At 41.6% G+C, this 22,944-nt stretch overlaps 1 long non-coding RNA gene and 1 pseudogene across 1 annotated transcript in view; both read right to left on the reverse strand.

The window, feature by feature from the left end:
• Positions 1–1,413: 1,413 nt before the first annotated feature.
• The window catches only part of LOC116636338, a 28,830-nt gene continuing 7,299 nt past the window's right edge, over positions 1,414–22,944 (reverse strand). Inside the window, exon 3 of the long non-coding RNA XR_004300326.1 lies at positions 1,414–2,882. This is a non-coding gene — a long non-coding RNA (uncharacterized LOC116636338). The remainder of the gene's footprint in view (positions 2,883–22,944) is intronic.
• Positions 9,809–9,966, reverse strand: LOC116636500 (annotated as a pseudogene).

Below are 22,944 nucleotides of genomic sequence, written 5' to 3' on the forward strand. Positions count from 1 at the left end.
CTATAAACCCTTTCCCCAGCGAATGCTGTTCCTCAAGTAAAGGAAAAACAGTATTCCCAAACTCTGGTTCAGGAGTTAAAGACATTTTTGAGTCATGGTGCCTGATCCACTAAGGCAGTAATTTATTTTTTAATCATTTTTTGTTTTTCCTAAGTAAGCACTCCGCTGAATGTGGGGCTTGAACTCACAACTCCAAGATCAAGAGTTGCATGGTCTACTAACCCAGCTGGCCAGGTGCCCCCTAAGGCAGAAATTTAAAGCATGGTAATTGATTACCATACAGACCTCGGAGGTCTCAAAACACTCCCTTTTAAAAACTAGTATTTTGTAAAGTGGGATTGCAGGAGGCAGAATAGTGTACAGTTAAAACCCAGACACTGGAGTTGGACAGACCCAGGTTTAAATCTGTCAGGCAAGTTATTTCCTATCTCTAAGTGATCAGTGTCCTCAGCTGTGACATGGGGTTGGTGGGGATATTTACCTCCCAGGCTTGCTAGATCCATTAAATGAGGTAATGCCTGGCTCTGTCAGCTATTGTTGATGTATATATCCCAACAGAGGGGCTAGTATTTGCCAACAGATAAGGAATCGGTCATTTTGTGCCCAACTGCTCTACTCAGTCAGAGGCCTTGGTGCCTCTAGGATGCAGTGGAAAAAGCACTGGAATAGGAGCCGACATCCGTGGGTTTTAGAGCACCTTTGTGCTTAGCTGAGCAGATGAGCAGAGAGGACATATTTACCAAGATTAGCACACTTCCGTGCCCAGTTTTCTTGTCTGAGAAAAATCAAAGCAGCAGCACACCTTTCCTGCTTGTCTCCGGGTTACTGTAAGGCCCAGAGAAGCTTGTGTACATATGATTTTCTTAAACTGGAAAGACCTACTGCTGTTGCAGACATCCTTGAAAGCTTACTACAGTCCAGATAGCGTACTCGGTTGCCGGAGTCCAGCTCCAGCCGGGGTGGGTCTCTCGTAGGAAAGGACGGCGTCGGCGAATGAGGAGACACAGACACAGGGTCAGGTTGCAAGCATCTCCTCCTGACAGCCTCGGAGGAACTTTATTTATATGTTAGGATATTTTTGTTTTTCCAAATCTTAGATCATTTTCTGGATTACAGCCATAGCCTTCTTTCATTTTTCCTTTGTAATGATTAACATGACCTTTATTGATTTCCGCTTATTGGCTTTCGCTAAAACTAAAAAACAGTATGCAAAGAGAAAGGTGCTAGACAGAGCGTGACCGTTTTGTTATTTTGTTCTATAGAAACTAATTCTTTGTGGAATTAGTTTCATTATGATTGCTTAGATAGGCGTAACTAAGATGAGTAGTCACTTTATCATGAAACCCCAGAAATATTCCCACAATTATAAAGATTACCATAAACAAAATGAAAGAGAAGAGCAGGAGCCAGCTGTGGAGTCTCCTGTTTTCAGGATCGTCCCCCACACTTGGACTTTGTCAAACAGCATGAGTAGCTTGGCTCGCGCCACCCGGTCTCACATGTAAGGCCTCATTTTAATCTTCACTACGAGGTGGGTATTATTATACCAATTTAAGGGATGAGGAAACAGAGGCTCAGGGAGGCTAGATACTGCTGATTTCCCCCCCAAGTTTTCACAGCTAATAAGTGGTAGAGTCAAGAATCAACTCCAGATTTGTCTGACGCCAAAGGTCCTAGAACCACTGTGCTTCAAAAATACCATTAAAATACATTTTAAGTTCAAAATTAGTATTGGCCACATACACTTTCTCCACTAGCATCTACAGACATCTTTTTGATATTGTAAAAATCTCTAACTTGGACAGCAGCCACCAGTTAAATGAAGATGCAGCACTGGGTAGAAAACAGAATGATCAATGCAGGATCCAGCCTCTTAACTGGATGATGATTTATGGATACTGGCCGGCTGGTTAACTTTCCCTGGGACCTATGTATGTTTGCTTCGATTATTATCATGACTAGCATATGTCGGAGGGCACCAGCTTGGAGGAAGTTGTAACCTGTGTTAACTGATCCCTAGCTCCTGAGAGCTCCTGGATGGCAAATTGATGTACACAGCAAGTGGCTTCACAGATTGGGGTAGAGCAAGGTCTGTCAGAGTGGGAAAATCCATATTAATGATATGCTATAAAACACTTTTTGTTAGTTATATATATTCCTTTACTTTCATTTCCCAAGAATAGCTCAGCTGTCAAAGCATTTCCAAGATTTCCATAGATTCGGCAAATACTGTGCGATCGAATTATTGCTCTGAGAGAAGTTGCAATTAAAACACATTAATCATTGTAACAAAGGATCCTTATTGAGGCTGACAAAGGTGGTGAAATCTGATGAATAATTAGTCTGGTTAATCTTTTAAAAGTGAATTAAACTGCTAACAAGTTAAATCACTATGATTTTCAAAATAAGCCTCCAGGGTGAGCAGAGAATGGGAATATTATCTTCATTTTTAAAAGATATTTTCTTCCTCATTCTTAATCTCTCAGCTTGCACTAGAGGCCCTGGGTTACAACAGTGGGGCCCTGAGGAGCAGCTGGGGGGAACAAGGCTGGTCAAGGTGGGAGGGCATGTTCTTTACTCCCCCGCCGCCGCAGTGATTTCTTAGTGTATCTAAAATGAACAGTAGATAGAAGAATCATGCATGGATGACCTTTAAATGTGATCCAGAACTAACATGGCACCTGCTCACCAGCCATTCTCAATGACCTAAAGTGGATCCATCACGCGGTTCTGATTTCATCCCCACTGTAAGCCAACCAACCATGACAATGGGGTCCTTCTACGATTTCCTCTTTTGCTCTTCTCTCCAGTCAGATGGCTTATTCTTCCAGACAACACCTCTTCTCTTTGTATTTCAATTACTCTGGAAGGTTTGCCACGCTCTGAAATAAACCAAGATGGACAAATACAGACTGATAAGTCATGGGAAATGGACAGAATGGGACAATAATCATTTGGGCTAAAGTCTTGACGTTGGCTGAGCCTCCACAATTCCGGGGAGTTCTAGGGGATGCTATGACGTGTTGTCCGGACCCCCTTCAGGAAGGAAGGACTTACTCCTCCAGCAGCTGGGAAAGCTGCTGGAATCTGGCCTTCGGCTGTTAGCCTTGAAAACTGCCCCTCTTCAACAAGGTCACACTTCCTTCCAGACGTAGCTGACATCCAATTGGCCAAATTACTTGGGGTCTTGACAAACAAACTGCTAAGAGAATAAGCAATACCCACAGAAAAATTAATATGTCCTGGGATCTCCCAAATCACTCTGGCAATTTCCAAGCTACTTTGATTATTCTTTAATCTCCTGGTGATGCCCTTGCCTCAGGTCACTGTGAGAGAAAGCCAAATTTAAATGGGCTTGCCATGAATCGGACCCATCTCTATCTTAGGCTTGAACCTAGGGAATCGTAACAGAACTGTAAAGTATCAAGGGAAAGTTTGGGAAGCAAGCTAAAACTGGACCTCAGAGAAAGGCGAAGAGGAATGGAGGTCACTTGGCCCAGGATAAGGGAAGTTCTGTTCACTCCCTTGCAACGCAAAAAGTCTATTGTGAGGAAAGTGTTCAATTCTTCTTTGACTTTCCATAGGAACAAACAAGATTGAAACAGAGAGGACTTTACTAGGATTACCAACACTGAACATTGAAAACTTCAAAGAGATTAAATCAAACTAGTGTGTGTGTGTTCTATTTTTTGTTTTCAGGATTGCCTTTAAAATATTTTATTTTGGGATGCCTGGGTGGCTCAGTCGGTTAAACGTCTGCCTTTGACTCGGGTCATGATCTCAGGGCCCTAGGATCAAGCCCTGAGTTGGGCTCCCTGCTCAGTAGGGAGTCTGCTCCTCCCTCTCCTTCTGCCCCTCCCCATGCTCCTGCTCTCTCTCTCTCAAATAAATAAAACCTTAAAAAAAAAATATTTTGTTTTATTACTGTGTAACATACTCAGATGGTTGCAAAGTTAAATCTACAGAACAATGTATATTCAGAGAATTCTAACAATCCCTGATCCTCCCACCTTAATCCTTCCCTCTCCCACAGGAAGTAATCTTATGTTTTTACTTTGGTTTGGCCTATATTCCTTTTCAAAAAATATCTTTCTTCCTTTCTACTATTTCTCTTCTGTCTTTGTCTGTTGTGCTTCTTCTCTTTTGAGTTTTCCTAATTTAGTCTTTATTTCTGAAATAAATCTCTTTCCCTTTATTTCTAATTCTTTCCTGGGTCTATCACCTCATTTCCGAAATTTTCTCACTCAAAGTTGCCATTCTTTTAACTCTTCTATCATTGTCTCGATTTCTTTTAGCTTCTTTGAAGTATTAGGATATACTTTTCACCTTTTTTGTGACCATATTTTTCTAAGTGGTTGTAATTTGGCAGCGAAAATGTTTCCTTGATGCCCCAGCTTCAGTGACCTACATCTTCCCTCCTCTCTACAGGCCTCTACCCATCGCCAGGCTTTCCACCCCTCCCCACTCATCCAGGATCTTCCTCTACCAATTGCTGTCTTTACTCCTTTTCTGTACTTTTAACCTCTCTCCCTACTGGAACTTTTCCTTCAGCATAGAAACATATTTGTATTTACCTATCTTTATTTTTTTTAAAGATTTATTTATTTATTTATGAGAGAGAGCAAGTGGGGGTGGGGGTGCCCCTGTATCTACCTATCTTTAAAAACTACGATAAACTGCCCCCTTCCCATCCTATATCCCCCTTTAGCCATCTTCTTCGCTAATTCTTTTCTTAGCCAACCTTTTGCAAGGTTTATCGGTATTAACTTCTTTTCCCAATTCCTCCTCAACCCATGCTGTCAACCCATGCCATGTAGCCCGTCTCTACACACCTCTGCTGAAACTCTTGCAAAGGTCCCCACTGACTTCCTTGTTGCTAAATCCAATGACTATTTTTCAGTTTTTATCTTATGGGACCCCTTTCTACTCTTGAACACAACTGACCACTTCCTTTTTCTACAAGTGCTCTCTTTTGCTAGTTCTCTTTCTCTGGTTTCTCCTTCCTTAGCCAATCACATACATTTGCTATTCTGTGGGAGTGGAGGGGGGGTTCTGTCCTTGGTCCTTGTCTCTTCCCTTTTGGCCCACTCTCCCTGGGTGATCTCATTCACTGCCACAATTTCCACTACTACTCAAATACTTATAACTTCCTATTTACTTATTTATTTACTCACATTCCTCTTTATCTGAAAATGAACTTAAGATACCTTGGTAAAATATACATTGAAAAAATTAACAGAAAGTCTAGGCAAAGGGTGTGAAGCAAGGGAAGCAAACAAAGTAGAACATAAAATTTGGTTCTAAGATTTCCTGCAGTCAGTGCAAAAAGGAAAACAGAACATTGCGTATGTTTCACAGTGTTCCTGAAATAAAAGTAAACAATTTGTTAAATAGAAGCACAAAATTTATGGTTCTGAGACATAAGCATTTTGTTCCATGGGTCCTCATAAAGGGGACACTGCACTGTGTTATGGAGCATCCTCACAGTATATCAGCAAATACTACATTTTTACTACAGGTTTTTAAGATTTATTTATTTTATTTGAGAGAGAGAGAGACAGTGTGTGTGTGTGTGCTTTGAGCACGGGGAGGGGCAGAGGGAGAGAACCTTCAAACAGACTCCCCAACATGGGGCTCGAACCCATGACCCATGAGATCATGACCTGAGCTGAAACCAAGAGTCAGCCACCCAACTGACTAAGCCACCCAGGTGCCCCTTTCTACAGGTTGTTTTAAAAAACTAATGCCTCTTGATATTGATGAATTAGATTTTTCTCAAAGTAAACATATGGATGGTCAAAACCATGTATCCCAGGTACTCTGGTTTATGACAACTAAGCCTTTAATTTTCAAACTTTCTTTAACAGCAGCCTTTGTTAAAAATGAAATCTCGCAAGGAGTCCCAACTCTTAAAACCAATCGAGTTGGACCAGATCTGGTTGAAAGGGAAAGCAAAGCCCTGTTCCTTCCATCTCCTGTCCCTCCCCACCCATCCTGGCTGCCTCTGAGGTTCAGCAGAACACTTCTGGAAGCCATCATCCTAACTTAGATTGATGCGTAGATTCAGAGAATCGAGACTTGGATGAAGTGCTGTAGATCACTCCCCATCACTATTTTCCTAAGCTGAATTTTGGATCAGCACTGACTAAGGATGTAGGGAAACAGTTATTCATCAATGCAAATTAGTGCACCTATTCTGGAAGACAATCAGGCAATATCTATAAAAAGTAGTACTAAGTAGTAGTGAATTCAAGGTTATATTCCCAAACACATACCAGTATTCTAAGTTGCCATTTAAGTGCAGACCCATATGATGACATGATTGGCCAAGCTGAAGATAGGATCAGGATCCTCTTAGACCGTGGTTCTCAAGCTTAAGCTGATATCAGAGTCACCTGGAGGCTTGTTAAAACATAGATTGATATAATCCAATCCCAGAATTTCTGATTTAGTGGGCCTGGGAAGGAGCCTGAGAATCTGTATGTCTCACAAATTCCCAGGTAATCCTGTTGCTGCTAGTCTGGGGACCACGGCTTGAGAATCACTACCCTTTAGGAAATTTAAGGAAACCTAAAGTGGTCACCCCACCTATCCAGACAGGGCATCCATTTGCAGGTATATAATACTCCTCAAAATATAATTTTGAATATAATGTAACCCAAATGTATGGAACAATCAAGGCATTCAAGTGATGTGATTTAACATGGCAACAACAAATGTTGTAAGTAAGAAAAAACTGAAAACCTCATTGTCATCTTGGCCTTAAAAATATACATTAGTGGGACGCCTGGGTGGCTCAGTCATTAAGAGTCTGCCTTCAGCTCAGGTTATGATCCCAGGGTCCCTGCTTGGCGGGAAGCCTGCTTCTCCCTCTCCCACTCCCCCTGCTTGTGTTCCCTCTCTTGCTGTCTCTCTCTCTGTCAAATCAATAATGTCATATAAATAAATAAAATCTTTAAAATTATATTACACACACACACACACACATTAGTAAAGAAGCCTAAAGGTCTAATTGAGTGAGACAACCTCCTGGTAGACAAAAACAAAGAGAAAAAAAAAAACAACAAAAAACCTAACATCTCATTGGTTTGATTTACTTTAATTCTGAGTGAGATTTCATGTTTGTATTTCTTTTTCTGTGAACTATCTTTTGATGCATATCCTTTCCCTATTTTAATAGGATTATTCATCTTTTTCTTAACAATTTAACACAACCTTCTGTCAGCCATTGGGTTGCAAATCTTTTTCAAGTTTGCTTTAACTTTGTGGTCATTTTTTAATTTACATGTTTTGAAATTTGTTATATCCAAGCATATATATCAATCTTTTCCTTACTATCTAGTGACTTTACATTTTGAAACTTAGAAAGCTCAAAATCTTCTCTATTGCAAATCACATTTTTTAAATTTCACCTGTTTTCCTCTATCACTTTTTATGGATTTGTGTTTTTATGGTTAAATCTTTGACTCATCAGGATTTTACCTTGATAGAGTGATCTAGCTTTATTCTTTTCATCAACCACTAACCAGGTACCCTTAAGCTACTTATTAAATTATCTAATATAAAGCTGCCCTTCTAAAGAAAAGGAAAAGAGCCGTATTTCCCAGACTTCCCTGATGACAAGAATCCCCTAAGGCACATATTAAAATACAAGTTCCAGGGGCGCCTGGGTGGCTCAGTCGTTAAACGTCTACCTTCGGCTCAGGTCATGATCCCAGAGTCCTGGGATCGAACCCTGTGTCAGGCTCCCTGCTCTGCAGGAAACCTGCTTCTTCCTCTCCCACTCCCCCTGCTTGTGTTCCCTCTCTGGCTGTCTCTCTCTCTCTCTCTCTCTGTCAAATAAATACAATCTTTAAAAAATAAAATAAAATAAAATACAAGTTCCCAGGCCCCTCCTCAAGAAACTCTAATTAATTAGGGGGGGCAGGAGTTTATATAATTTCAACAAGTACCCCCAGATGATTTTTATCGTCTAGGAAGTTTGGCAAACACCAGAGTAGACTCTGTTCTGGATCTAAATAGATAGAACCATGCCATCAGAGACTGGATCTTGGACATTTCTTGAGAAGTCTGAGAATTTGCATTTCTCATAAATTCCTGGAGCGAATTAAATCTAAACCTATATTTCTGACCTTGTCTTCTACTAACTCTCCATACCCCTGTCTCTGCTTGATTTTCCTCCCTAGAATCTATCACCATCTGACATATTATTTGCTTGTCAGTAAAGATAGGAATTTCATTTTGCTCACTTCTATGTCATCATTAGGACTATGGGTGGTATACAATAGATGCAAAGCAATAGTTGTCTAATGAATTAATGTTTCTCCAGTTCAGAGTTCTCTTCTGAGATCCTGACTCTGTTACCCACTGCCTAGTAGATACTTTCACTTGAATGTCCCGTGGGAACTTTAAACTTAATATATCCGAGATTGAGCTCATCATTTCTCCCACCTCAAACCAAACCCTGACTGCTAGTGCACCCTGGCTTGGACAAGAGCCTCACCAACAACCCTCCTACTTAAGGAGAAGGCATCCTTGAGACCCTCTCATCTATATCCTACCACTAAGGCGTGGTGATCCTACTTTTCATCCTCTCTCAAATCTGCACTCACCTCTCCAATGCCTTAGTTCAACTCATCATTATCTCTTGCCTGAATTATTGCAAAAGTTTCCTCTAGTCTCAACATCCTCCCCAATAAGTACAAATTTCTACAAATCTGTAATCCTCACTTAAAATCTTTCAATGGTTCTGCACTGTCTTGAGATGTAGTTTAATTGCCTTGACTCACTAGACTCACGCATACCAACCTCTGTCATCTATTTCCTCATGCCCTTCAACCCTTGATCCAACAGGATTAACTATTCCTTCTCCATGGACAAGCAGTGGTGAAGCAAGAGGGGAACAATGACAGCAGTCTGTCCTGGGTGGAGGCAGCAATGGGCTGTCTGATGCACTGCCTATAGGAAATTTTTCAGCCTAAATTGGAATTGCTTAAAAACCAATTTTTGCAGGAAAAAATTGGAAAAAAATTATTGAGGAAAAACTCCCTTCTACCGTTTTAGGTTCTGTGGCTGGGCTCAAGAATTAAACTGACATAAGATAGATTAATAGGAGAAAAGCACACACATCTTATTTAATATTTTTATGTGCACACAGGAAAGTATACATGGAAAATGAAGACCCACAGAAGCACTGAAGACTGAGAGCTTGTATGCTTTTTATTTTTTTACTTTTAAGAAAGGTATTTTATTATTTTTTTAAAGATTTTATTTATTTATTTGACAGAGAGAGAGAAGGAGCACAAGTAGACAGAGCGGCAGGCAGAGGAAGAGGGAGAAGCAGACTCCCCGCTGAGCAGGGAGCCCATGGGACTCAATCCCAGGACCCTGGGATCACGACCTGAGCTGAAGGCAGATGCTTAACCAACCGAGCCACCCAGGCACCCTGAGCTTATATACTTTTTAAACAAAGAAATTACAAATTTGTGGAGAGGTGACAAGACAAAGGGGTTTGGGCTAGGGGCAGTAAATTGTGGGACAGTGACTGAAAAATACATGAAGGAAACTAATGGAAGATCAGGGTTACTTTAGGTTTGTTTGTCCAGATTCATTTTGGCATTGATTCCCAGTCTCCTGTGATAAAAATGTTCTTCTCTTCCTGATCCAGGGAGAGGAAATTTTATGACCTGATTTAGGTAGAAAGGGGGAGGTCAGAGAGCCCTTTCTGTACCTGCTGTTCCTCAAGAGACTTCAGCTCAAAATAATGTCAAAGCAGCATATTATGGGGTGGCATGTTCTGAACCAGCAATTCTAGGTGATGATAGTAAGAGAGAGAGAGAGAGAAAAAAAAGCCAGGCTCCAATCTCCAGAAACAGATCAAATGCAGTAGGTTCAATGCATTACAATTAGCAATAATCGCGCCTCGGATAAACCTCATTGGCTACGATACTGCCACTGCGCAAAGCTGGTTCAATGCATTACAAACTGATGTGATACAGCTAAGCTATGTCGTTCTCTTGTTGGACATAAACATCTTGCAGAACTTCAGACATGGTCACTTGCACAACACCAAGTACCATATAGCTCACTCTCCCGGCTAACACGCTTGACTGCTTTACCAATTACTGCTTTAGCTTTGATTAGTCCCCACCCCCTTCACAGATAAGATTTATTGAGATGTCCAATCATAGAACTGTCCCATTTTCTAGTAGCACCTAATCCAGAGTGAGCCCTTGTTTCCTTAGATCCTCCCCCAAATTACCCAACTACAGCCCAAATCCAAACGAAGTAGGTTCTTTCTAACACCCTCTTGGTGAGACATCCCATAGTTCCTCATGGTGTGTGTTCTCCCTTGCTGCAACAATAAACACAACTTACTCAACTGCATGTGTGTCCCTGTTTGTGTTTGGGTGAAGGGCATTGATAAAATGCAAAATCTCTTACAGGTCTAACTTTTAAACAACTGCTACAGTCATTGTTGAGCTTTAACAAAATACATGTAGCCTTCCAATTAGACCGTTTTTATTACTCAGGACTTCTGCCTGCATTGCATTTTCTCGTTCTCTTGCCAGGTAACCTCTGCTCATTCTCAGGCCTTAGCTAAGGTGATACTGCTTCTGGAAAACCACCTTCAAAGTTTCCCCAGTCAGAGCCCCTCTGGACCTATATTTCCTTTTTGATAGTGTTAATGCTTGTTTAACTGTTTATTACCACAGCCAGCTTGTGAGCAGCATACGGATATGGCTTATATTCCTCTTGCTGGCTCAGTAAGTGTTTGTTAAGTGCATTAAATAATGAGTCCCCTCCCATGCCACAAAGAAACAGGGCAAATAAGTAATTGGCCTGAGCTACAGAGCAAGTCTTTTGGTAGAATTTCCCAAGCAGGAAGTTTCTAAATAGAAAGTTTTCTAGGAAGAGTTCCCACAGCAAACTTGTGAAAATCAAAAGAACCAGCCTCAGTTGTTTTTTTTTTTTTTTTTTTTTAAGATTTTTATTTATTTTTGCAAGAGAGAGCACATGGGAGAGAAGCAGACTCCCCGCTGAGCAGGGAGCCGGATATGGGACTCAACCCCAGGACCCTGGGATCATGACCTGAGCCAAAGGCAGACACTCAACCGACTGAGCCACCCAGGTGCCTGAACCAGCCTCAGTTTTACCTTTCCTCCATTCTTTCAGTCCCTGCCTCTCTCTACCCTTTAATATCACAGAAGTATCCCAAGAAAATTCAACGTAAAGATAAGAAAAGTAAAAATCCACCAGAGATGTCTAAAAACAAACAGACTATCAAGAAGAATAACAACTGGTGTGGGAGGCAGGGGAAGACCAGATGTGGGAAATGTCCTCCATCCTAAAGTAGACCTGTGAGGAGCAAGCACTTCCCTCCTTAACCTTCAACCCTGCCAGGTACAAAGTTTTCAGAATTAGGAGTGAAGGGGCAATAAACTTGGGTCTCCAAAGGCTGAGGTAAACCTGGGAGAAAGAAAATAAGACTGACTTCTGGGATGGGGGATAGAGAGTCTCCAGTTCTCTTGAGGATCCACCACTAGTGTGGGTCAGCAGGTAAGAGGAAGCCAAGCATCCTGGATGAGAAATGTTTTGAGTTTCCCTTGTCATTAGCATTTTATTTATTTATTCTTAAAGAATTTTATTATTTATTTTATAATAAAGAATATATAATAATAAATAAAGAATTCTATTTATTTATTTGAGAGAGAGCACGAATGGTTGGGAGGGGCAGAGAAAGAGAGGGAGAGAGAGCAGGGAGCCTGATGCGGGGCTCAATCCCAGGACCCTGAGATCACGACCTGAGCTGAAGGCAGACGCTTAACTGACTGAACCACCCAGGCACCCGTCATTAGCATTTTAACATGAGGATTCAGAGTGATAAACACTCACTTATGTTCCCGAGAGCTCTTCTGTCATGTGTTTAGGGATGACACCCAATCCACGAGATGACTCACGGGCGACCCTGTGCAGTCCAGCAGCCTTGACCATCAGAGCTGCCCCAGGAAGGTAAAATGGTATGGAATATCCAGTGTTGATATGAATGTCCCGTGTGGACACTCCAGTCTGCTTCTCTGGCCCAAAGACACAGTATTCCACATACAGATTTGCTATACTGATTAAAATGTATGTTTTGAGGCGGAAAAAAATTCCCTACATTATAGTGGGACTGAGAACTTACACGTCAGGCTGAAGCCTGATACAAATTAAACAAATGAGTAACAAACCCTTCTGGAGAGGAGCTTATAATGGAAACACTGACGGGATATAATTATGATCTGGATTTTGATCACTACATTCTATTGAAGACACCTCCAATATACAGTAGTTATGTAAAATACCAGTACACTGTTGTCAAGTGGCATTTGAGAAAAGCATTAGGGGAAAGGTAATTTTTATGAACCTCGAAAACCACAGTGATGATTAAATGAAGAAGCCAACACTGCATTCTCTTTGCTACAAAGGAATTCAAGGGAGATGAGAGAAGGGGGTGACTAGTGGCAATCCACTCAGGTCCTATCTGTTTTGTCTTCAGTTCTAAGCAATTCTCAGCCTTCATAGTTTATGTTGAAGGAGGACTGGTACACAAGTGTAGCCTGACAGACAGAACTTTCCCAAATAATTAAACTCAACAATAATTATGGGTTGACCTGTGGTACATACAACATAAGTCACAAGTACTACTCTCAAGGAATTTATAATCCAGTGGAAGAGAGATAATCCAAATGCACAAAGTACCAATATGCAAAGCTATACACTGTAGGTGCTATTGGGCCTTAAGGCTCCTTATTTAGTCAGGGGATTAGAAAAAGCCTAGGAAAACTAAGGGCTTAAAAGATGGGTAAAATCTTCAGGAAGAGACAAAAGTGAGGAGTGTTTAGGGCATGCCTGGCACAAGGAAACAGTGAGAACTATGGTTTGGAGGCCCATAAGGTCTGAATGAGCAAAGCACTAGACAAAGAGAAGCAGAACCTTCTAATGGGTGATAGTCATTGGTATGAGGTCAGCCTGAAGAGGAGGCCGTGAATGTCATGCTAAAGACTTAGAACAATAAGACTACATTAGCTATTGAAGGTTTGTCATCAGAAAGTAGTTCCAGCAGAGTTGTGTAAATGTGTCCAATGAGAGAAAAAAAATTGGTAATGCCCCTCAGTGACAGAATTGTCCCCCTTTTTATAAATACTGTGTCCCCCTTTTTAAAAAAGGAGATGTGCTATAGCTGCTTTTTTATTGGTTATAAATCCCTTTATAATTGTCCTTGGGGCGCCTGAGTGGCTCAGTCCTTGGGCGTCTGTCTTCGGCTCAGGTCATGATCCCAGGGTCCTGGGATCAAGCCCCGCATCGGGCTCCCTGCTCGGCGGGAGGCCTGCTTCTCCCTCTCCCACTCCCCCTGCTTGTGTTCCCTCTCTCGCTGTGTCTCTCTCTGTCAAATAAATAAATAAAATCTTAAAAAAAAAACGAAAACAAAAACAATTGTCCTTCTATCCTTTTTTTTTTTTTCTCTCTTAAGCAAAGAATACCATTCTACCCTGGCTTCAGCACTGAGGTGCCATTTAGGCTCAACTTCAAGCTAAGCCTGATCCAGAAGTTCACAGATGAGAATTAAGAAACAGGAAAAAAATCAAAATACACTCTTAGAATTAGGTCACCCAATATTGGCAGTTTTTTTCTCCTATTCTGTCTTGGGCCTCAGGAGGAGGGAAGCTGGGGGCCTCAGACTAGGGATAATTGACTAGTGATAGGGTGCTCAATATAATGGACAATTGAGTTCTATGTCAGGGAAAGTTGAGTGAGAACGGGAAATGTGACACTTTAAAATCTTCCTATTTTCTTCTTCTAGGGTCCTCAATCTTCATAAAGAGAGTTAGTTTCAATTTTCTGAAAGCTTTGAGTTTTCTGTGTGTGTATACATGCACATATGAACAGATCTGTACACCAAGTCTCTAAAGAGAATACCTGTGGTGCTTTCCTCTCCCTGACGGTAATACAAAGAAAGGGAAACTTGGTAGAAAGATTAGTCTTTGAAATTCACTAAAAGATTCTATGCCACTGGTTTGGTGTGACAGATCTACTACATCAAGTCTAAACTTGCCTGGGGATGCAACATGTGGCCATGGCATCGCTGTCCATGGTGCTGACACATCATGGTGTGCTGGGTAGACATGGTTGTTTCTCTCTCTCTCTTTTTTAAAGATTTTATTTATTTATTTAAGAGAGAGAAACAGCATGAGAGGGGAGAGGGTCAGAGGGAGAAGCAGGCTCCCCGCTGAGCCGGGAGCCCGATGTGGGACTCGATCCCAGGAGTCCGGGATCATGACCTAAACCGAAGGCAGTCGCTTAACCGACTGAGCCACCCAGGCATCCCCATGGTTGTTTCTCTTAACTCTGAGAAGATGATGTTGAATTAAAGTACTTGCGAGCACTTATGTCACAATGGCCAGAGTTGTATGTATCCTATTTTCTATCTGAGAATAACTTTAGTTTTTACTATACTGCAGAACACAATGATCATTTACATATCCCAATGTATGCAGAAAATTCATACACTGAGTTCTATCATGTGTCAGCTGATTACAAAATGTCCCCCTCTGAAAGCACATGGTCTATCCTTCCTTCCCCAATCTCTCTACTTACAACTCTACCTGGCTCTGAAAGTACTCTACAATCTGATCATAATACCGGCATGGCCCTATCTCCTACTTTCAGCAACAGCAAGAGTAATTGCCTCTTCACCCATCATGTGCCACTAACATTCTCCTCTATTTTTTAGCTCATTCTGGTTCCCAGACTGTAATTCCCTTCACTTGTTATGATCTCCCTTCCTACTCATAAAAACTATACCCAGATTTCAAGACCCAGCAACTACCCTGCCTCCTTCATGAAAACTTCCTTGATAACCCAAGTACTTTTAGTTGTCCCTCCTCTCCAAATTCCTTCAGAACTTATTATTTGACAAATGTGGCATTTCATCTTGAACCATAGCATATTTGGAAGGGAATCTCAACTTTAATTGTCACAATGCAGTACAATGGAAAGGGCATGTGTTTTAGTATTAGACAACTCTCGATTTCAATTCTAGTTCCTCCATTCCCTAGCTTAAGTGAGGCAGTTCGCCTTTCAGAGCCTCACTTCTCTAACTATGAAGAATAATCTTTACCCTACATAAAATTATACCTGCAGTAAATTATTTGGCACACAATAGGCTCTTAATAAATAAGTTTTTGCTCTCTTCCTCTTCCCCCACTGTAGCCTTCATACCACCTACCACATGTTAAACACATGGTAAATGTGTCTATACTGAAATGCATACAAAATTCAGCTCGTCTACCCAAATGTGCTGTAGATCCACCTGCAAAAATTGGCCATCTCTGATCAAGCACATTTTGGGCAGAGAAGTGTCCACAAAGCCTGGGAGCGCAAACGTAAGAGAGACCATTTGAAGAAGATGTTGAAATACTTGGCTCTTGAAATGGTTTTGATGATGGCTAATTTTATGTGTCAACTTGAGTGGGCTAAGGTCTGCTCAGATAGCTGGTAAAACATTTCTGGATGTGTCTGTGCGGGTGTTTCCCAAAGAGGTTAGCATTTCAATCAGTAGACTGAGTAAAGAAGATAGACGCCACCAATGTGGGCATCATTCAATCCACTGAGGGCCTGAAAGAACAAAAAGGTAGAAGGGTGCATTTGCTCTCTACCTGAGCTGGGGCATCCACCTTCTCCTGCCCTTGGACATCAGAGTTCCTGGTTCTTAAGCCTTTGGACTTGGACCAGCACTTACACCATCAGCCTCCCGATTCTTCGGTCTTTGGACTGAGATTAGGATTGGCTTCCATGGTTCTCATGCCTTCAGATTTAGACTGAATTACACTATCAGTTTTCTGGGTTCTCCATCTTGCCTGCTTGACAACAGCTTTTGGGACTATCGGACCTCCATTATCCCATAAGCCAATTCCTATAATAAATCTCCTCTTACATATCTCTGTATATATATCTCATTGGCTCTGTTTCTCTGAAGAACTCTAATACAGTAATATTCCCAGTCAGGGTCTGATGAATGAGTACAAATACTGCGAAGCCATTCACAGACATGGGCACTGGCAAAGAATACAAGTGGATGTGGAGCTCTGACTCCTGAACAACCAGTGCCCCAAACTCTTTAAAATTCAAAGTACAGTGTTGGAGAAATTTCCACTCTCTACAGCATGCCAAATTTTGACATTTCCCCCAGACATTTTTTTATTTTCTATTATCAGAAAGGGCAGAATTTCTTCTGAAAAGGAGAAGAAGATACACAGAATATCGGTTTTAAGTGTTATTTTTGTTCTTGAAAAGGCTTCTCATAGACTTTAAAAGAAAGCTTTTTTCCTTCAGAGATTTATTTTGAAAGAATTATCTGAGCCTTGTCAGGAAGAACAAAATTTTGTGAGCCTACCATACCAGTAAAATGCCAAATTATATGCTGTAAGTTTTTTGTTTTATTATCTCTGGGTCCAGTCAAAGAGAGAAAAGATTTTGAATCCAGAACTATTAGCATTTGGAAACAAAAGAGTCTTCACCACAGCCCGCTCCCCCAGGGCCTGCTTCCCCAGCCCTTCAGGCTCCATCACTCAGGAGGGAAGAGGCCGTACCTCCTTCTCCTCCACCAAGCATGTCTCTTCTGGAGAGTCAAGGAGTTTACAAACAGGATCAATTTCCTCAGCAACCTCTTTCACAAGCTTAAAGCCAGCTTTACAATGAGCTCCAGGACATCAGCACACACACACTCATACACCCCCTACAAAATAACATTTTACCAAGGGCATGAAGTCCTCGCTGGTCCATCCCAGACCCAGAGAAGTGCCAGTATGCAGTGGAAAGAGCTTCAACTTTAAAATGGGACACACCTGAATGTGAATCCTGGTTCTACTACTGTCCAGCTCTGCTACTTTGGGCAAATACCTAACCTCTCTGAGCCTCAGTTTCTTCCTGGGTAAAGAGGAGATAGTAATATCTATGTTGAGGGGTCACAGTTCAAAAATTAAATATGTAAAATACTGAACACACTGGCTTGCCTGTAGTACAAGCTCAATAAATGATATGCTGTTACTACAGAGCAAAAGCTGGAGCTACAACACCTGAGAGACAAGCTTTAGGTGTTGGAGACATCAGAGGAAGGCCACTGGGATGCAAAGAAGCACCAACAGAGAGCCAGTTGGTAGGGCTGGAGAAAGGAGCAAGGTCCATGTCATGCAGGATCTCATGTAACCACGGTAAGGACTCTGGAGTTTTCTTCAAAGGGTGACGGAAAAGCCATAAAGGGTTTTGACTAGGGGAATAAAATGATTAGATTTGTTTTAAAAATATGACTTTGGCTGCTGTGTGGAAAACAGACTGCAGTTGAACAGTTAGGAGGCTATTCTAATAGTTCAGGTGAGAGCTGATGGTGGAGGGAGGTGATGGTGCAGGTGGCAAGAACTGAAGTGCAGTATGCCTTGATGGTGGAGTTGACAGTGCTCATCGATGGACTGGATGTATGGAGAGGGGAGGGAAAATGTGATTTTTAGGTTTTTCCTCTAAGGAATTAGGAGAATAGAATAGCCATGAATGAGACAAGGAAGACAGTGGGAGAAAAAGTTGGGGTCAGAGATTTCTATTACATTTCTACCTTTTTTTTTTTTCCTTTTTAAAGTAGGCTCCAAAAAAAAAAAATAAATAAATAAAGTAGGCTCCATGCCCAGCGTGACGCCCAGTGCGGAGCTTGAACTCATGACCCTGAGATCAAGACCTGAGCTGAGATCAAGAGTCAGACACTTCACCGGCTGAGCCACCCAGGTGCCCCTTCTATTAGATTTCTATCCAAATGGGAATTGGTGGAGGAGACAGGAATTTGGGTGTCATCATCATAAAGGTGGTATATAAAGCCATGAGACTAGAGGAGATTGCCAAGGCAGAGAGAGAAGGAACCTAAGGACTGAGGCCATGTTACTGCAATGTTTAGAGGTTGGAAAAAGGGGGAAATCCAGGAAAATAGAGTTTGGAGGACTATTCACCTCTGGATTTGGCAACACAAAGTATTGGTAAAATGTGGTTTTGGGTTACCACAAAAGCCTGATTCAAGAGTGAATGGAAACCGGGGTGCCTGGCTGGCTCAGTCAATAGAGCATCCAACTCTTGATTTTGGGGTCATGAATTTGGGCCCTACGTTGAGTATAGAGATCACTTAAATAAATAAAACTTAAAAAAAAAAAGAGTGAATGGGAACTGATGAAGTCGAGGAAAGACCAGTATAGACAACTCTAGCAGGAATTTTATTATAAAGAGGAAAAAACCAGGGAGTTGCTGAAAGGAAAAACAGATCCTGGAGGTTTTTTTTAAGATGGAAAATATATCAGAATGCTTGCTGATGGGGATCATTCAGCAGACATGGGAACTTAATGGTGCAGGAGAAAGAAGGGAGAATTTCAGGAGTGAAGTCCTTGAGGAGGCAAGAAGAAATGAGATCTGAATATAAGTGGGAGGATTAACCTTAGACAGACACAATGGATCATAAGAGGAAAGAAGGCCAAGTTTATGGGCACAGATGCAAGAGGCTGGTAGAATAATTGTCTTTCATATTCCAGAACAGAGCCTGGGCCAGGGCACATTACTGGATCCTATATCGGAAAGGGTGGCATTCTATTATACCAAGAGATTTCACAGCACAATATAGGAGAAAGTTAATTTTATTTTCCTCCTGGTTCCCTCCCATCGACCCCTCCTGCCGTCTCTGTGGCTTTTCTAACCAGACTGCAGCATGGACACTGCATGCTAATGAGACAATACTTGGTCCAATCCCAGGCACTTGTTTCTGAATAATTAATCTGGCACTCTACCAGCACCTACGAGCCTCGGTTTTTCTGATGACTAAATAAAAGGCCAAGGCTCTTAACAACCATCAACTAGCTCTTCGGTATGGTTTGGCTCCATGTCATTTGAACGCACCAGGAAGTCTGGACTGATCTGATGAAAGGAGAACAGCCTCCCCGTTTTGGCTCTCCACCAAACCATAGCTCAGACAGCAGGGGTTCAGCTTAGTCACTCCAGGGAGATGACGGAGGATAGGATGTCCTGACAATTCTGACCCCTCACACCCATTTCAAGCATCACCTGGGACCCTCTGGCTTTCCTGAGTCCCCTCCAAGCATTCAAGTGCCTTGTTTTATTTGCTTTCTGGCAATTCTCATGTCTCCCTCCGCTCCATCCTATAGTCTTATGTTTCTCCTGGATGTGAATGTGATCAACATCAGCTTAAGTTCCCCAGACGGCATGACACGAGCCCAACATTCAAAATAAAAGAAAGTCTCCTCCCTACTGAAAATGAAATAAAAACAAAAACAAAACCATAACAGGTTTCTCTCAGCTCACGTTTGAAAATGGCCAAGCAGAAGCCCCACCTTTTAGACGAGCTTTGCGACTTAGCGATGACTGAAAGAAAGAAGAGCATGAGGATTGGTTAGCAACGGGTTTCTGTGGCTCCTGCTGGGGCTGTAGAGCTTTGCTGAATTCACAAGGGGCATGTGAGGCACTGAGATGGCAGAGATTGTTGTGGCAGAAGCAACTGGAAAATGTCCGGAGACTGAAACACAGACAGATTAACATCACCCCGATGGACACTAATGACTTGCACTTTGAAATGCCAGAGGCTCATACTGCCAGTTAAGACAAGGAAAAAAACACATTTCTTGTCTCCAAAGACCTTAGATCTTTCCAAACTCTGCAGGCAAATGCAGCCATTGTGAATTTCTTGCAGCTGGGCAGCCCCTTCGTGCCGCTAGGGGAATCATTGCCAGAGTAGTAAAGCTGAATAAAACAATCACTGAAAACCTCCCAGAGGTTGTTAGTAATGATTCCATTTATAATTCAATGTATTCAAGCCTGCAGCATTCCCAAATACCAAGCTAATTTTAGTGGTACTAGGTAAACCACTCTTTCCCCTGGACATTCACAAGCTCAACAAATGGGTTTCTAAACAAGTTTTATGATTTACCATTGACAGATAATTAGAATGTCTTTTCAATCACTGGCATCTGGATAAAGTAATTTTGTCCCACCATGGGCATTTCTAGGAAGCAAACAAAAGTCAAGGAGGAAAGAGCTCGCTGGAAGCATGCTCAAAAGGAAAAATTTTCAAGACCTGCTCTCAGCTGCAGGAAGGGAATGCTCCCACACCAATTTGATTAGCAAAAGAAACGTGGGCTTTGAGTAGTGAAGATCAACAAAAGGATATTCGATGTGACTGAAGGAAAGGAGTATCTGGTTAAACATCTAAAACTGCAAAAGGGCAGGAACTAATAAAATGTAATGTCAGTCTCAAGAATTCAGTGCTAAATGCATCTAAAATTCACAAGTAAGCAGGTTTCTAAAGTCAGTTTACCACTTCCGAATCTGGTCAGCAAATAATGGTGCTCCATACCACGTGCTACAGGCAAGGGAAGAGAGAAAACTGGACCTGAGTTCTTAGTCAATTCTTTTTTTTCTTTTTAAAGTAGGCTCCACAATCAACATGGACGTGGAGCTTGAACTCGTGACCCTGAGATCAAGAGTTGCATGCTCTACTGACTGAGCCAGCCAGGAGCCCCACTCAGTAAGTTTCTGATATGGTTGAGAAGGCAAGAGTAACAGGACAAAGGGAGGATAGAATTTGATGCAAATTGTGTGATGCTGATTTTAAGTTGAGTATCAGAAGTTCAGAAATGAGAGAAACTAGTGTTGGCTGGGGTGGAATAGTTCCTGGGAGGCAGAAGACCCCAAATGAATCCAAACACTTCTCCCCCGAGCCTGCCTGCAATTGTCACTATTATTGCCATGAAAGGCATTATTTTAAAGCAGTACAGGGTAGTGGTTAAATAACTGGCTTTGGAACTTAGACTTTCTGTGCCTCAGTTTCCTCATTTTAAAAATGTAGTTGATAACAGAATCCACATAATAGAACCATTATGAACGTGAAATGAGTTAAGTGATGTAATTCACTCAATATATTTATAGTTCGGTGTGCATCAGAATCACCTGGGAAGTTTATGTAAAATATGTAGTCGTGGGATCAGTAGAAGTTGAAGAAACTACGCCCCCTAGAGCACCTAATTATACCTAGGGAGGTGGTAGCGTGTAGTGTAGAATTTGAGACTTTCTTTGAAAGTCTTCTTTCCAAGCCACTTGGCCAGTAGGTCATTCCACCTCTGCTCTAGGGTATTTCTCCTCAACCTCTTGCACTATTAGGCTGTGGAATATTTTTGGTGTGTTAGTTTCAACTTGGAGTACATCTGATTTAAGAAAAAAAAAATTCAGTCATCCTTGATTTGTTCCTTTTTTGAAACTTTGTAGGATAGCTTGGTTATATTTTACTCTTTTGGCATTTTCAGTGCATTATTTTTTTAAAAAATGTAATGAATTTATAATCAACAAAATGATAAAGGAAATAATGAGAACACAGAGAATGAATTAAAACACTTAAATAATAATAAAAAAGAATAAACACTCATCATGTTTAGAGGCAGCATGCTATTAAAGAATAGTGATCCTATCCAAACTCAACATTAAGGAGGGCCTTTTATTAGTGCAAGAGCAAAAACCCCTCAAATTAGCTTAAGTACGAAGGTGATTTGTTGGCCCAAATAACTGGGAACTCCAGGGGTAAACTTGTCTTCAAGCACAACTGGATACAGAAACACCAATGAAGTCATCAGGCCTCTCTCCAGTCCTTGGCTCTGCTTCTCTACACATCCTCATTCTCTACCAAATACAGGTGTCTTCATGGGGCAGGAAGAATGGCTCCCAGCAATTACTGATTCATATGTTCATGGCTGATGACTCTGGGATTACATATCTCCCCTACTAGCCACAGTTAGTAAAAGTCAATGAATTATGTCAATTGCCTTACTTTGGGTCCCCAAAACAATCACTCTAACCAAAAGGATGGGATTGTCTCATAGTCTAGGCCTGGGTCATATGCTGATCCAGTGACCAGAAGTGGGGGATGGTATAAGAAATCAAAAGTATGTATGTTTGGGAAATACTGTAGACCAACCCAAAACAAAATGCTGACTAAAAATCCTTCTAACATGCAGTAATAAACACATACCTTTCTTCCAATATATAATTCATTTTAAAAAAAGATTTATTTATTTTAGAGAGAGAGTGCCCGTGGTGGGGAGGGATAAAGAGAGAGGGAGAGAGAGCCCGAAACAGATTCTGCACTGAGTGGAGTCTGACACGGGGTTCTATCTCACCACCCTGAGATCATGACTTGAACAGAAACCAAGAGTCAGACACTCAACCGACTGTACCACCCAGGTGCCTCCCCATACATAATTCAAAAAATGCTTTAATCTAACATAACTCAACTGTCCCACCCTCGATTGAAAACATACCGCTCACCCTTCAGTGGGAGACAACCTAAAGACACACATCGTTTCTATATCCTGCTTTGTGTAACATATTTCCAGGCCACTTGATTTCTCCCAAACAGGCCTGGAAAGCAAGATGGGTAGCCAAGAACAAGAGCCATATCAGTGTCTTTGCAACTTAATGCAATGGAAAATCCATATATTCTTTACTTAGCCCAAGTAAATGCTATTAATCTCTCTCTCCAAACTGAACTGAAATTATTGAAAAGAAAGTTGCATAAAGGTGTCCAATTTCTTTTTAAAAAGTTTTATTTATTTAAGTAATCTCTTCACTCAATGTGGGGCTTGAACTCAGCAACCCAAGATCAAGAGTCGTACAGTCTTCTTTTTTTTTTTTTTTTTAAAGATTTTATTTATTTATTTGAGACAGAGAGAATGAGAGAGAGAGAGCACATGAGAAGGGGGAGGGTCAGAGGGAGAAGCAGACTCCCTGCCGAGCAGGGAGCCCGATGCGGGACTCGATCCAGGGACTCCAGGATCATGACCTGAGCCGAAGGCAGTCGCCCAGGCGCCCAGTCGT

This window comes from Phoca vitulina, unplaced genomic scaffold (genome assembly GCF_004348235.1).
Source record: "Phoca vitulina isolate PV1807 unplaced genomic scaffold, GSC_HSeal_1.0 scaffold12, whole genome shotgun sequence".
NCBI classification, from domain to species: domain Eukaryota; kingdom Metazoa; phylum Chordata; class Mammalia; order Carnivora; family Phocidae; genus Phoca; species Phoca vitulina.